At 58.2% G+C, this 15,331-nt stretch overlaps 1 protein-coding gene across 22 annotated transcripts in view; it reads right to left on the bottom strand.

Annotated features, from left to right (window-relative positions):
- IL2RB (interleukin 2 receptor subunit beta) overlaps window positions 1–14,171 on the bottom strand; it is a 28,493-nt gene extending 14,322 nt beyond the window's left edge. For 2 of the 22 annotated variants that reach the window (XM_082740230.1, XM_082740222.1), the window contains exons 1-4: window positions 4,810–4,851; window positions 4,363–4,476; window positions 3,002–3,149; window positions 2,199–2,380 (exon numbers count right to left, since the gene is read on the bottom strand). The gene's annotated coding sequence lies outside the window, so the exon portion shown is untranslated. Of the gene's footprint in view, window positions 1–2,198; window positions 2,381–3,001; window positions 3,816–4,362; window positions 4,587–4,809; window positions 4,998–5,368; window positions 5,611–7,549; window positions 7,757–8,732; window positions 8,984–11,308; window positions 11,427–13,891 lie in introns of those variants that run through there. The other 20 variants (XM_082740214.1, XM_082740223.1, XM_082740226.1 and 17 more) reach the window with 20 other exon arrangements.
- Window positions 14,172–15,331: the final 1,160 nt, after the last annotated feature.

Genomic DNA, 15,331 nt, shown 5'->3' with positions numbered 1-15,331 from the left:
GGGCACAGGCCAACTGTCAGGTGTCTGGCTTGAGTTTGAAAAGGAGTCCCCGGCCCAGCATCCCCACAGGAGGAGAAGCTTCCCAGTGGGGGTAGGGGATGGGGGCTGGTTGCCTTTTTCCTTGGGGACCCCCCCACAGCACAGGGCACAGCATTGAGACCCTCAAGGGGTCCAGGAAGTCCCCCCTGTGCCCCCCTACTCACTCAGTCATGGCCTGGGAGCATGGGTACTATCTGCCCCCTGGAGGGTGCCGCCCCTGGCCAACACCAGTCGGCAAGGCAGGCCCATGCCCAGGACAGGACCTGGTATAGAGCTTCAGGATGACAGGAGGAGATTCGGGGCAAAGGCATACAAGATCACAGGAAGGTCAAGGCCAAACCACAGCCCCAGCCGCGGCGAGCCAGCTGGAGCAGAAACACCGTCTACAACGAGTTCCCCACCACTCGTAGCAGAAAGGGCGCAGCGATGTACATCACGATTGCAAAGGGCACAGAGAGGGGAGTGTGGGCTGTTCCTGAGCCGGTCGGGGCAGGGAGGGCTCCAGGACGGCGCTGAGGCTGCACCCTCCGGCCAGGCAGGGAACTGAGGCTCAGGGAGGTTAAGGAACCTGCTCAAGGACACAGGCCCAGCCTCAGGGAGAGCAAGGAGGACCTCTGAGTCCTAAGCCCCATGAGCCCTGGGTTCGCACGCACACCCACACTCCCTGCCCTTCATGGGGGCACCCTGAAGGGTTCCAGGAACCCTGGAAGGTAGCTGTCGTCACCCCCACCACCCCCGCGACAGATGCCAAGAGTGAACTCAGCGCTGCCCCGGGAAGCTGGACTCAAAGCCAGTCAATGGATTCCAAGTGAGGAGATGACAGTGATGATGACAACGGTGATGACGGTGACAGGGATGAGGACGGGAATGGTGACAGGGCTGGTGACTAATACTCGACTCTCATTCTGTGCCCAGGTCCTTAGCACTCAACAGATATCACCCCACTTCGTCCCTGCAGCAACCCTGGGAGGAGGTACCATTATGACTCTTTTCCTCAGATGAGGAGGCTGAGGCCAGTAAGCCTCTCGCCCAGGCCAGAGTGGGGCCGAGCTGGGGGTTGAACTGGGTCAGTACTGCCTGGTTTCCCACCACTGCTGGGGCTGAAACTGTGGGCCACAGGGCGCTGGGGGCAGGAGGCGTGGGGGGGGGGCAGGGGCGGTGGGGTGAGGACCAGAGGCAGGAGCTCCACAGCCAGACCACCAGCTGTGATGGGCAGCATCTCGCCTCATCCTCCTGGCCACCGACCCCCAACACACAAGGTGGTGGGCGGAGGAGCGGGGAGCTGGCCTCTTGCTGTTTAACTCCAGAAGCATCTCCCCAGGTGGGTTCGGAATCCAGGCTGTAGGGCTAGGAGGGGGCACCCTCAGAAATGGCTCTGGCCCCCAGCCACCCCCCGCTGAGGTCTCTAAACACAGTTCAGGACAGGAGGCCTTGTCCCCCGGGAGAAAGGCCAGCCGCAGAGATGGAATCCTATCCACTCTAGTGGTGCCTGGAGACACTACAGACCTGTCTGCTCACACGGCCAAGGGAGGGACCATCTGGACTCAAACCCGCCAGTCTGTCCCCCCCACCCCCGCTGCCGCCCAGGGCTCCCAGAGAGGAGACAACCCCACTTCATCGCCAGGTCTCAGAGGGGCCCCTCCCTCGCCTCCCACCCCAAAGCCTCTTGAGGAGCACCTTACACGGGGATGCCTCCCCAACACGGGTCCCATTCCACAGCCGCCCGGCGGGAGCTCGCGTGTCCCCCTCCCCCACAACCCAGTGTCCTCCATCCGGGGCTCAGCTGGCCTCCCCTCTCCCAGTCCTCCTGCCTCTTTCCTCACCCCTTCTGGGCTAGGACGCCCCTTATCCCAGAGCAGCTCCCAGCTTCCCCAGGAGGGGAAGGGAAGGAGGGGTAGCCCAGAACTAGGGACCAGCTTTTTCTTCAAGGCCAAAACCCTGATCAGGACCTGCCTCATCCTGGAGGGATTTCAAGATAAGGTTGGGGGCCAGGCGGGCTGGGAGATGGAAGTTCCAGCGGAACCTCCTGGGGCATCGAGGAGACGAGAGCTGGAAGCTGTCCCTTGACCTTCGCTTCGGGCCCCAAGCTGCTGGCAGGGCCGGGAGGGAGACCCCAGGTCGCTGGGAACCAGGCAGCGGCAGGGTGAGGGCAAAGTCACCTGGCTGAGACATGGGGCCGCCGTGCGCTCTCTCGGGATCTCTCCGCTGCCATCTCCCCCGGAGCCCAGCTCTGACTCCCTCCGACTCCGGCAGCCCAGGTAGGGGCTGGCTGAGGAGGCCGGCACAGACGAAAACCCCAGGGCCAGCCCACTTCCTGTGCAGAGGATGGAGGGGGCAAGGCCTGGGGTGGGGACAGGAGAGATCAGGCTGGTGAGAAACTCTGAAACTCCTGAAGCACCTAGGGGCCCGATAAAGATCTCCCTCCTCCGCTGGGGGGAGGTGGGAACGTGTGGGTGTCTTGGCAGCCGACACACTCACACATGCTCTCTCGCGCGCTCACACACGTACACGCGCACACGCCCGGTCCCTCTCAGATGGGTGCCTTGTGGCACGTAGGAGCCCGAGGGGTACAGCCCCTTCTTTTCCCCCCTCTACCACCCCAGCCCATCTCCTAGGGGGCCACTTCAAGCCTCTGACACCTTCTTCCAGTCACACACAGACACACACACACAGCCACTAACGAGTTCTTTGAGGTGTCCCCAGCGCTACTCACACCTATCCCACCACCTCTCAGAGACCTCCCTTTTCACCCAGCCTTCCAGGGAGCCCGCTACTTCATTTAGCTTTCAGAGAAGACCCTGTTCCAGGGCTTTGCAAACACTTTGCTGGCGTCTTACTAAGCATTCTAGAACCTTCCTTTTCAAGTCATGGCTCCTAAGCCTTTCCTCCCCATCCACCCCGTGCTCAGGACTTTTTTTCAAATGATGAGAAACTGGGGGCCCCTTTTTAGAAAGGTGCACACCTGGTCAGGCTCAGCGTCCCGGGCCCAGGGGCCCGTGAAGTCCCATCCAGCATCCAGAAGCAGGAGCTCTGTGCTCTCTCTTTCTCCTGATTTTAATGACCCTGCTTCAGGGGCATTTTCTGATAAGCAGTTCCACCGAACCTGCCATCTGCATGGAAGGAAGTGTAGCATTGACAGCCTGGGAAGAGAGTCAGTGGGCTCCCTTCTGAGTAGAAACAGAAGCAGGAGGCCAGCGTCGCTGAGAAGAGTGGGACCTTCTTCAGAGCCGCAGAGTGACCCTCCCTTCCTGGGCATCAGTGTCCACCCGGCCGAAGGAGGCACGATGGTTCCAACCGTCCACCGCACAGAGAGGGCTCCCCAGCCCCTCCTCTCTCCCAGAGCAAGGCTTTCGTAGCAGGAGTAGCTCATCCGCACAACCACCACGAAGACGAAAAGAATAGCCAACATGTATTAAGCCTAGACTATTTCTGGAAGCTTCTCAGGAAACGAGGAGCGTTGGTTCTCCCAGGAAGGAAAGCCAGGTCAGGAAGGGGGAGGTAGAAAGGATGTTTGGTTACTGTAGACCCGTGTGTACCACCCGAACATATTTCCTGCCCCCAAATCAATGCATTCAGTTGAAACTTTAAAAAAAAAAAAAACACATAAAGTCAGAACGCCTGGGTGACTTAGTCATTAAGCGTCTGCCTTCGGCTCGGATCATGATCCCAGGGTCCTGGGATGGAGTCCCGCATCGGGCTCCCTGCTCAGCAAGGAGATTGCTTCTTCTTCTGCCTGCTGTCCTCCATGCTTGTGCTTGCTCTCTTGTTCTGTCTCTCTGACAAATAAATAAATGAAATCTTAAACACACACACACAGAAAAATTACATCCCCAGGCAAAGCCAAAAGTCAGAAGCCAGAAGTCACGGACCCAGCTTGCCAGCAGCTTTGCCAAGGAGATGGTATGAGCCTGTCCTCCACACCTGCGGCCCCAACCAGTTCCCCTCTTCCAACCTTCTTTCCTTAGTCTCTTCTTTTGTTCACTCAACAACCGTTTACTGAGCATCCAAGATGCCCCGAAGGCAGGGAGAGGAGGCTGAGCAGACTTTCTGAGCAGGCCTGGGGGGGGGGGGGCTCCTGCCAGCCACAGCCCCAGGTGGGGGGATGCAGCAACAGGCCGCCCCCCTCCCTGCTGGGGGGGCTTGAAACAGGAAGCTTTCCCCACCCAGGCCCAGAGGATCGAGCTTTTGCTTAGGGGCTCAGGCCAGGCCCCCTGAGGTGGAAAGACAAGTGTGGCTCTGAGGGGCCAGGAAAGCTTCAACCCCACATGGTCTGCACCCTCCACCTAAAATCTAACGGCTATAGGAGGACAAGCGAGGGGACACAGCGTGATGGAGAGAGAAGGTGGGCATATGTCCCTCTCGCCCATTGTCCCCGTCCTCCTGGGCGTCTGGGAGTCCACAGGTCATCCTCTCTCACAGTCCACTGAAGCGGGGGGACTGTGGGGCCAGGGGGTGTGGTGGAAGTGATTTTGTCCTGCTTCTGGGCCTAAAGCCCTCACCTTGTTCCTCCTCTGTATGGGTCTGTCTCCTTCCCCCCCTCCTCCCCCTGGCCCCCCCACCGCCCTCCCCCCACCCTCCCCCCGCCCTTCCCCCTGCTCTCCCCCCGCCCTCCCCCCCCCCGCACCCCCACCATCCCCCTGCCCTCTCTCTTCCCCTCTCCTCCTCCCACCCTCTCCTCCCTCCCTCTCTCCCCCCTTTCCCTCTCTTCCCTCCTCTGTCTCCCCCTCCCCCACAAGAATCCCCTAGAAGATGTGAACCCCTTGCGGGTACCTGAAGGCCCCACCTTCGACTCCTCCGCAGACAAACCACACTGAACTCTAACAGGAGCCAGAAGGACGGGGCTTCGGAGGGGCCCGGGAGGTTCAGAGGCTGGGTTTCAGCGGGCAGTGGGCTCTACCCCGACTGATACGCAGAGGGTCAGTGGGGGCCGAGCTCAGTGCTAAAGCCAGATGAGAGCTGAGCGGGTGGCCGGGCTTGCACACACACTCACACACTCCCCCCACCCCGCCCCCAGCATGCACAAAGCGGGCAGGGAGCAGGTTGCTCCATTCAGCCCCCATGCCTGTCCCAGCGACCATCACCTGCCCCTGAGCTGGGTCCCCAGGAGCGCTCTTCCTGGACCCCTGTTTCCACTCCTGACACCCCACCTCCGAGTCTGCTCTCCACTCAGCAGCCAGAACCATCTTTCCCAAAGCCAAATCAGATCATTCCTCTGCAGCACCCCCCTTTTGAACCTTCCGGTAGTTCCCAGCACGTTCAGAATCAAATCTGGACCCTTGATCTTGGCCACGAAGCCCCTCGCAGGGGAAGCCCAGCCGCTGTCTCTGACCTTCTCCTCCAGGTCAGGCACTGGCCACTCCCCAAGGCTCCTCCTGCTCTCCCTTCCCATTCTCAGGCAAGGAAGCTGAGGCTCAGGGGTCATCTGGCAGAACATGACAGAGCCAGGAGTCGAACCAGGGTATAGAGGATATCAGAGTGAGGCATCCTGAAGAGGAATCCAAAAGCTTCTCTGATGGCAGAGGCCTGACAGAGCCCACTGAGACCTGCCCCGACCTTCATCTCAGGACTTCTGGGGGTCAGACCTAGCCTCCTCCTCCAGCGGGCCTCCTCCCCGCCCAGCCCCCACAGAGCCAGGGGCCTGAAACTCTAGTCCCTGTGATTGCCGGTGCTCAGCACACCCCCACTGTCGCTGTCGCTGCCGCTGGCCTCCTAGGCTCCAGGTCTGATATCCATCTTCTCCCCCATTCACCAGCCTTTCCTTCTCCAGCACCTTGAGCAGCTCAGGTCTCATGCCAACTGTGCCTTTCACATAGGAAGTCATTCCTGGGATGCCAGGGTGGCTCAGTGGGTTACGCTTCAGCTCAGGTCATGATCCCAAGGTCCTGGGATTTAGCCCTGCGTTGGGCTCCCTGCTCAGTGGGAAGTCTGTTTCTCCCTCTTCCTCTGCTTCTCCCCACTGCTTATGTTCCTTCTCTCTCTGTCTCAAATAAATAGATAAAATCTGGAAAGAGAGACAGCGAGAAAGCGAGCAAGAAAGAAAGGGAGAAAGAGGAGGAGGAAGGAAAGAAAGAAAGGCCACCTCCCTGCTTCCTCGCCAGGACTACTCCAGGGGGACTAGCTCTCCCACTTTGCCTGGGCCGGAAGGGGTTCCAGGACATGGCACGTTTGTTGCCAAGGCTGGGAGAAAGCTGGTCACTCCATTCCCACCCCACTCGTCCCTCACGAACTCCGCTCCCCCGCTGAAAGCCAGCCCTGCCCTGCTTTCCCACCCAGCCAGGGCAGATTCTACACACACAGCGGTCACTTATCGTGTCACGGCGGGAACCAGGAACTATGTGGGACTCATCCTGGCATTTCCAGAATCTAGAAATCACCTGACACACAGAGTGTGTCAATCTGCAGGGATGGAAGGAAAAAGAAGCTTCCATGTTTTCAAATCTAATACAATGGTGATTCCAGAAGACACAAATATTAAAAAGAATGCAGGGAGTGATGTATTTGGCGTTTCAAAAGGTTTGCCATCAGCGTGGTTTTAAAGTGTGGGTCACTCCGCTGGTGCGTGCTCCAAGGGGCACAATCTCTCTGGGGGGCGATCTGCCAACCACCATCAACAGCTCCGGCCCACAACCTAGCTGTGGCTTATCTCAAGCCCATCCTGCAGAGGGAGGCGTGTGCACATAGGACATGTGTGCTCCAAGCCTGGAAGTAGCCAGAACGTGCACCAGCAGAGGATGACTGGTGAGTAAATTAAGGGCCACCCGCACAGCAGAAGGTGATTCAGCCGAAGGCAAACGAAGTGGCCAGCTCTCTGTCCCTGACCCAGAACAGTCCCCAGGGGGGCACGGTGGAGGGACCCAACGCCAAGTTCAAAACAAAGTGTGTGTTTTCCCTTAGCCATGTAGATGTGAGTGAGTGTTGCGTGTGTGAATGTGAGACGGGGTGTGCAAGTGTGTGTGGGTGTGGATGTACATGGGGGCGAGCCCGTCCGTATGAGTGTGTGTGCACGGATGGGCGTGTGGACATTTGTAAGAGTGCGTGCGAGGATGTGATGGTGAGTAGGTGTGAGCACACACGTATATGCTGGGTGTGAAGGCACATCTGCGGGGGGGAAGCATGCGGGCATGTGAGTGTGTGCATTTATGCAGATGCTGTGTATGCGTGTGTAACGCTGTGAGTGTGTGCAAATGTGTGTGTGTGTGAGCGTGTCTGTGAACTAGCATGTACGTGCACTAAGTTGCTCCGGAAGGAATTTCTAGAGACGGGTGGCAGTATTTTCCTTCCGGGAGGGGAACTGGGATACCTGGGAGGGCAGGGAAGGGGAGGAACTTTCCTGAATAACTTTTTGTGCAATTTGAATTCTGTTTCCTGGGAACCTCATATCTACTTAAGAAAATAAATAAAATTTGGAACCAAATACAAAATAAAAAGTAGGGGACCCTTTGTGGGGGACAGAGCTCCTCAGAGGGCTCCCCGAATACCAGTCCTCCTACTCCCCCTGATCATTCCTTACCTCTCCCAAGGAACCTGAAAATGTCCTTGAAGTCTCCAGGCCTGTGGGACCCCCTCCCTAGGCCGAAGGAGACCGGGGAGAGAGGCATTCTGTCCACAGCCATCTCTACTCCTAATCCCGGGCTCTGGATAGCCAGGCCAGAGTCCCACTGTGGGGACGGTCAAGGAGAACGCCGAGACCCTCTACCAGCACCTGCCATGGTCTCCCCCTTTCCCGTGGGAAACAGGTAGAAAAGAATCCTTTCACTTTTTTTTTTTAGCAGGTTTCACCAAGATCTGTGATCTTTCTCAGAAGACAATCTAGGTGCTACACCGAGGAAAGAGAACGTGTGATGTTTGCAATGTGTCTGTGAGAAGTTCCTCTCAATCGAGACGTTATGCTTGCTTGCTTTTTTTTTTCTTGGTATTTTTCTTAAGGAATCGGAAAAAATTCTTCTCTCTGGAGGCCGTGCCTGCCCCCCTCCCTCCCTCGCCTACAATATCTGCTGGGAGGAGAGAGCAGCCAGATGGGGTCCGAAATTGGCCCCAGGTCTGGAATGATGCCCCCACTCAAGCCGGGCTCCAGGGCCGGGAACCCAGGACCCTCAGACAACAGGGGACCCCCGGGCAGTGAGGAGGGCAGCTTCCAGCAGTGGGCAGGTCCCAGGTGCGCTGGCCCCGGCCCTGCATCACATAGAGAGACTGCAAAACCTTCCCTTGGTCCCCGACCCTTGGCATCCTGGCATGTCGGTCCCACTGCCACTTTAAGAATCCCAGCGAGGTGGCCCTGAGAGAAAAGGAGCAATTCTACTTTGGCAGATCCCGAAACAGGACACAGGGAGGATACAGAACACATGGGTCTCCTTCCGGGAAGAAAGGGGCTGAACTGAGCCTGCAGAAGGAACATTCAGGGCAGGTGACAAGCTTCCAGAAGTGCTGGGCCTGCGACAAGGACTCCTGGAGAAAGCTCCTGCGGATGGTACTCAGGGGAGGACGATGGAGCGACGGCCCCTGTCCTTCTTCCCGGGGCACCCTAACCCTAACCGTTCCCCACCTGTGTCCTCACACAAGTGGGCCCCCAAGTTGAAAGCAGGATCCCCGGGCAGCGTTTCTAAGTATACAGGCTTTGTGGGCACACACCAGGGCCCCCCACCCAATCCCATGGTGAGGACATCACGGACCATTAGCAATCGACTGACACTCACCCCACTGTCTTGGCCTCAGCCTAGAGGACGGTCACGCGAGGGGAGGCATCTCCCTCACGGGGCCGCGGACAGGAGTCTGCTGTTGACATGCCTGTGGGGCCAGGTGGGAGCGCAGGGGTGAGCCCCCAGACTCCAACTGTCACACAGAAGGCCGGTGGGCACGCAAGCTCCATCCCGCCCCAAAACGCCCCTTTTCAAGAGAGGCTCAACAGAGGGGTTTAAAAACACAACATTGTCTGCCTTCAAATACTGGCCATCGGTGCTAAGAAATACACAACACATACCCCCAACTCCCGCCCCCGCTCAGGTCTGCCTCAGAAAACAACACAGGAAGGGGCATTTGTGGGTGGGGAGGCTGAGGTCCGGGGCTGCTGCAGGACCCTCTGTCGGGGGCCGTTTCATCTCAGGTGCTGGCCGGATATTTACTTCCACCGTGGTCACGGAGCGGCTCTGCAAACCTTTCCTGTGTTGCAGGTGTTTGCTTCTCTAGGAGCCCTTGTGTCCCAAGCAACCAGCCAAAACGTTACTTTCCCAGCGTCCTTTGCACCAGGGGTGAGCAGCGGACCAGGCTCCTGGGGGGAGAGGGGGAGGCGGGAGTCTCCACTGGAGACCTCAGTCTCAGAGCCCTTGAGGCCAGCAAGGACGCAGAGGACTCCCAGAGGCTGGGGGTGGGGGGGTGGGCAGCCACTTGGCCCATCCTATACGTGACACCCCTCCAAGCCCTACTGGTTGGTCCTGCCAGAGATTTCCAAGCTTTAGAAGGTCCTAAATCAATCACTTTTATAATGAAACAAGGCCAGGTCAGGCTCTGTGACTTGGAACAGGTGTTTTGGCCACTCGTGGAGGGACCGACCGTCACTTAGCAGATTGATTTAAGATTTGAGGTTGCCTGTTATTGTCACCCAACCCCACCACCCGCTTTGGCAATGGCTGCCCAGCCTGGGGGACAGCAAGGTGAGAATCTGGTGAGTGGACAAGAGAAATAGGGCTGCCACACAGTTCTGTCTGCCGGGGCATTGGCCGGGGATCTGAGGTGTGAAGTCCACCCTGCCGCCAGGTGTGAGCGCTGGGTCTCAGCAGACAAGTCAGGAGGGCCTAAGACAAACACCTCTTGCTGCCTAGGGAAGTCAAGGGGGTGGGTGACCCTAGGGGGTCACCCTTAGGGGACCCAAGGGGCTTTGCTGCAGGATGTCTTCCTGGCTGGCTGCATGGTTGAAGGCCTGACTTTCAAGGTCTAGGGAGGCCCAGGCGCGCGCGCGCGCACACACACACACACACACACACACACACACCGTTGGCTGGCTGACCTTGAATCTGTCCCACTGACTGGTTTCCACTTTGGGTGCTGGTTAATAAAGAGACAGACTGCGGAGCTTTCAGAACTCGCAGGGGCCCCCCGTATTTGGTGGGTGGCTGGTTTCGCTTTCACAGTGAGGTAGACATGGCCCGGTTGTGGGTCCTCCCACCACACGGAGTCACAAACCCACCCCGGCTTGTCTGAACCAGGTCAGCACATGCTCTGTTTACCAAAAGCTTGTTCCCCAGGAGGCCCCACAGCCCGCATCCCCAGCCCAGAGCCAAGTTCCTACCCACCGCCACGGGTGCTGGGCAGGGCCACGATACGTGTCCGTGGTACCAGGAGCCCTGCCGGCTCGCTGCGCCCTGCAGGGAGCTCCCCCCGTCCGGTTTCCATGCACCTCCCCACGCCTTGCTCAGTGGTCAACCCCCCAGCCTCCCCAACCCAACCGTACAGACAAGAATATTCATTTCTTCTCTTCGGTTCCCCTTCATTTCGGTCCTGCCACTCCCCTTGGCCAGAGGCTCCTCCCAGGGGACATGAGCGCGGGCTGGGAATCTAGACACCTGGGTTCAAGTCCCAGTGGGCTCACGGGTCACGTGTCCCTCCCTGCGGTAATCGCTGTTCAAGGGCTACAGGCCGCAGGAACAGGCCCTGGCTGACTTGAGCCGAACAGAACCAGCCAGAAGAATCTAGAGTGGTTTACAGGTTCTGGAAACAGCCAAAGACCCAGACCTCAGGGCTGGGCTGGGAGGCAGACTCCAAACCAGCAGCAAGACCCCTTCAGGGTATCAACTTCCAGGTTTTTCCCAAGTTCATTCCACTAGAATTCCAAGAGTCCCATTGGCTAAATGGGGTCCAACACCCACCCCCCTCGCTGGTGAGGATGAGGTACTTTGATTGACAGCTTGACCGGGACTTCATCTAATGTAGGTAGATAGATTTCCAAAGAGAAATGGGGTGCTGCTCCCAGGAACGGGGGTCAGACAGACGCTGAGCCAGGAAGAGCCTTGAAGGCCAGCCCCACAGGGATGTGATCGGGTCCAATGATCCCTAAAGCTCTTCCAGAAAAGGCATCTTCTACCTGGGGCACTCCGACCTGGGCGCCTTGCCTCCCTCGGAGATGTGGGGCTCTGTTCTGTTCTCAGGAGCAGCCACAGGCTTGAGGGTGCATTGCATGTCCCCCACCCCGCTCCGAGTCCACCCCCCACCCCACACCCCATCTAAGAGAGACCACGGCAGGGCCAGGGCTGCCCGAGTGGAAAGGAGGGAAGCTCACCTCCATCCCCCATGTGAGGCTTGAACCAGTGACCTTGATCTCAGGGGCCTCCGCAGGCTCATGAACCAACCTGAAAGCAGCAGAGAATAAAGGGCCCCAGGCCGTGCCGCTGTCTCTCAGGGTGAGGCCTGGGGAGGGCTGTGACTAGCTCAGTTCCTCGGGCCTAGCCCTGAGGCCCCTAGCTGCCCCACCTGGGGGGCCCTTGCTCACCCCTAAGTGATGGATTATTTGTGTTCCCAGAGCCCTATTCAACGGTCATCCAGAACGAGCCCCTGACACCCGCTGGGAGATGGAAAACAGAGACCATGAACAAGAGTGTGTCCGGAGAGGCAGCTCCTGTCGGACCCTTGGCTGCTGTACGGGACTCTCCCTCTACACCCCTGCCCACCAGTCCCTGCTTTCCCCACCCCTAGACTCCGCCACCAGTCCAGAAGTACCTGGGATTGGTACCCAGCTTTACCCTTTCCTAAGCCAGGCCTGGCTCAGGGATGGCAGTGGGCCTGGGGGCCAGATGCCAATGGGGTGAGGAGGGGGTTGGGATCAGGGTGAGTAAAGAGCATTGGGGCCCTGCCATCAGTAGGATGTGGCCGATGGCTTCAGGCCTGTGGTTCCGGCCCAGAAGAGCTGCTGACGACCTGGCGGAGGTCCCCCATGCCTTTCCCTCAGGAAGCAGGGGTGGCGGGAGCGGAGGTGGCAGAGAGGTGGGGCAGGGCGGGGGAAGCTGTGAGGTGTGTGGTTTAGGCTGTGAAGTTCACATCAGAGAAAGCCCGGACACTCCGGTGAGTGGGCCAAGAGAGCCGCTGCTTGCCACCGACCCCTTTTCCTGTTTCTGGTCTCTGGTCTCTCCTCAGATCCTCCTCTGTCTGCTCCCCAACCTCCAACATCTGTCCCTCCTCAGGGCCCAGAGCCCAGACCAGAACCCAGAGGAGGTTCAGAATAGCCCGCTCAAAGATATCAGAAGCTACAGCATCACCAAGTTTCCAGAGAACAGAGCAGCATCAAAGATGGAGAGGACAGAACCTTCTAGAAGCCATATGAGTCCCTGAGCAACACCAGTTAACGGCACCTGGAACACTTCTGCCCGTCCTTACTATGGGCTGGACCCTGTTCTCAGCATTTTATTTTATTTTATTTTATTTATTTTTTTTTTAATTTATTTATTTATTTGAAAGACGGAGATCACAAGTAGGCAGAGAGGCAGGCAGAGAGAGAGAGAGAGGGAAGCAGGCTTCCTGCGGAGCAGGGAGCCCGATGCGGGGCTCGATCCCAGGACCCTGAGATCATGACCCGAGCCAAAGGCAGCAGCCCAAACCACTGAGCCACCCAGGCGCCCCTGTTCTCAGCATTTTAGACGTTATTCCTGAGTGGTTTGGCACCCCCAAGAGCTCATTGGAAATGCAGAATCCCAGGCCCCACCCCAGACTTGCTGAGTCAGAATCTGCTTGTTAGTCAGATCCTGAGGTGATTCGCGTACACATGGAAGTTTGAGAAGCATCTTGTTAATCATTCAGTCCCGACAACAACCATTTCAGGTCAGTACTCTTAGGGATGCCATTTCATGGAAGGGGAAACCAAGGCACGAAGCTTGAGTATCTCACCCAAGGCCATACGGGGGGTCAGTGCCAGGCTACTCTGGCTTTCCAGCACCCAGTCTGGCGCTGCCACCATTTCTCTGACCCCAAGCTCTCTAGGGAGCATTGGAATTTTTTTTGTGCTATATTCCCAGGCGTACTAGGTAAGAACATGTGCAGTCCGCCGGAGCATTCGTCTGGCCCCTGTATCCGCCTAGGTCTGGGCCGGGACTTACGGACGCAGCTGAAGGTGCTTAGGGCAGCCTGGCCTCAAGGAGCCCAGGGTCTCATTAGGGACCCAGGAGGCGGGCACACGTGTGAATGCAGTGACAGTAATCCGAGTTTGCATAAGGCGTTCAGACGCTCTCTGGGCAATGGCTTCTTCAGGGCAAGCCTCATGGAGGAGGCAACTCTGAACCAGGTCCCGAAGGCAGAAAAACGGCTAACACAGAGCAAAGGGCAGAGACCAAGCCTGAGCAAAGGGGCAGAGGTGGGAATGGTCACAAGGTAAAGAGGCCTGGGCGGGCGAAGCAGACACTTGGAGCTTTACATACATCCCCAAGGCCAAGTCTCATCCAGGGCTCACAGCATTGCACCCGGAGTGCCCAGGCTCCCTTGAACTCCCCTGTGATGAAAAGATCACTCTATTCCAGAGGAGCAGGCCCAGTTTAGCTCTGGTGTGCACGGGGAGGGGCAGGGTGGAGGGGTAGTTCAGGCGCACCTGTGCATAGGTAGGCCTCCTTCAAACAAACCTGAGCTGGGCAGAGCCAGCCCAGCCCAGCCCAGCTGCTCACTGGGGAGCGAGAGATGCCTCACAGGCCCAGGGTCTCCCCTCACTGGACGCCCCTCACCCCCGGCCCCAGCCTTAGGCCCTTGAAGTCCTGACTCCTCAGAAATGCTGCTGTCACTCGGTAGTGTGTCTGCTCGGGACCCGCACAGCCCGTCGCCCTACCTGGAGCACTGCAGGGCAGGCATGAGGAAGGGGACCCTCTGCACATGAGCTCCACCTTACCTGGAGAAACCCCAAGGCTGGTGTGTCCAAGCACAACAGGGCGCCCCTCTGGACGACTTCTCCTTTGAAGGCACTGAGCAAGCGTGTGTTGTAAGTGCATCCCAGGCCGGGAGCCAGAAGCTCACACGTAGCACGAGTCAGCTCAGTCCTAGAGCAACACGTACAGAATCCCTCCCCTCTTTAGCCTTACTGCCATCCCTTTACGCTTGGCTCAGAACATTGCACACAAAAGGCACTCAGTAATTGCTTTAAGGACACAGTGACACGTGATCCCAGAAGTGGCCACCAGAGGGCGATACTTGCTTCTCTCCTGCTTCTACACAGGGTTTGGGCTTCTGGAGGAAGAAGAGGTAAATAAATGCCAGGGGTGGCCCACATCGCACAGTCCCGGATTCCTTCAAGGGAGTTCCGAGGACCGCCCCCCACACCTTCCCCTACGCAAGACAAGATGGGTAAACAGGCAGGGCCCCTGGATTCCAGGAAGACAGCTTGAGGGGAGCCCAAGGAAGGAGAAAGCCAAGACCAATGACCTACAAGGGAATCTGGAGGCTCTCAAGTCCGTCCCCTCCCTGTACTGATGATGAGTCTGAGCTCAGAGAGGGCAGCTATCAACCTTAGATCACACAGCAGAGGAGGCTTGAACTCTGGCCTGCAGCTTCCCAGATCCCACTCAATCCCACTCAACCCCCAGACAGAGCAGGGAACTTAACCCAGGAGGCCCTTTGTCTTCCTTTTCTCAGAAACAGATTCACCTCCCTCTCTAGATCCTGACCGTTAGGGTCCCTGAGACAGCCCTCCACTCCCCCTGCATCACTTTCCCTTAGCCCTGGTGATAGCATCCTCCCACACCTCCGGCCCTGACTGCCCCTGAGCGCCAAGGACCACAGTCCGGCCTCTGCAGCCCAGACCCGCATCCCCAGCCCCCTTCTCCCTTCCTCCCTCACCCTTCCACTCTCCCTCCCAAGTACCACTGCCCTGCCCTCAGCCCCAGCCAGCAGCCTCTTAAGACAAAAATCAGATAATGTCGTGTCCCTCCTGCTTAAAACCCCTCAAAGGCTTGCTGCCGCACTCCTAGTACAACCTCTCCTCCTCGCCCTGGGAGACCCAGACCTGCAGCCTCTCTGGCTCCTTCTTATCCTGGCCACCCCACTCCTGGTCGCCTGTCTGCTCCTAGAAGGCTCAGACCTCTTCCTTGTCTGGGGCTCCAGCCGTGGTCTCTCTCTGAGGGAGACCTTCCCTGGCCAGCCCCACCCCATCTACAGTGGACACCAGCCTGTTCCATTCAGGCTCTTGCCCTTGGCCCCTCGGGCATCTGCTCTCATTTGTAATTGGTCAGGCGTTGGTGGAGGATTTGCTTGGTGTCTGTCTTCCTGGCCGGACTACAGCTCCTCAAGGTCCCATGGCTTCTCGTGTGGCACCTAAAGCCAGGTATGGCTCGGA

This window comes from Mustela nivalis (assembly GCF_964662115.1).
Source record: "Mustela nivalis genome assembly, chromosome: 7".
Taxonomy (NCBI): Eukaryota; Metazoa; Chordata; class Mammalia; order Carnivora; family Mustelidae; genus Mustela; species Mustela nivalis.
Note: the sequence above shows the minus strand (reverse complement) of the source record. Positions and strands in the feature narration are given on the sequence as shown.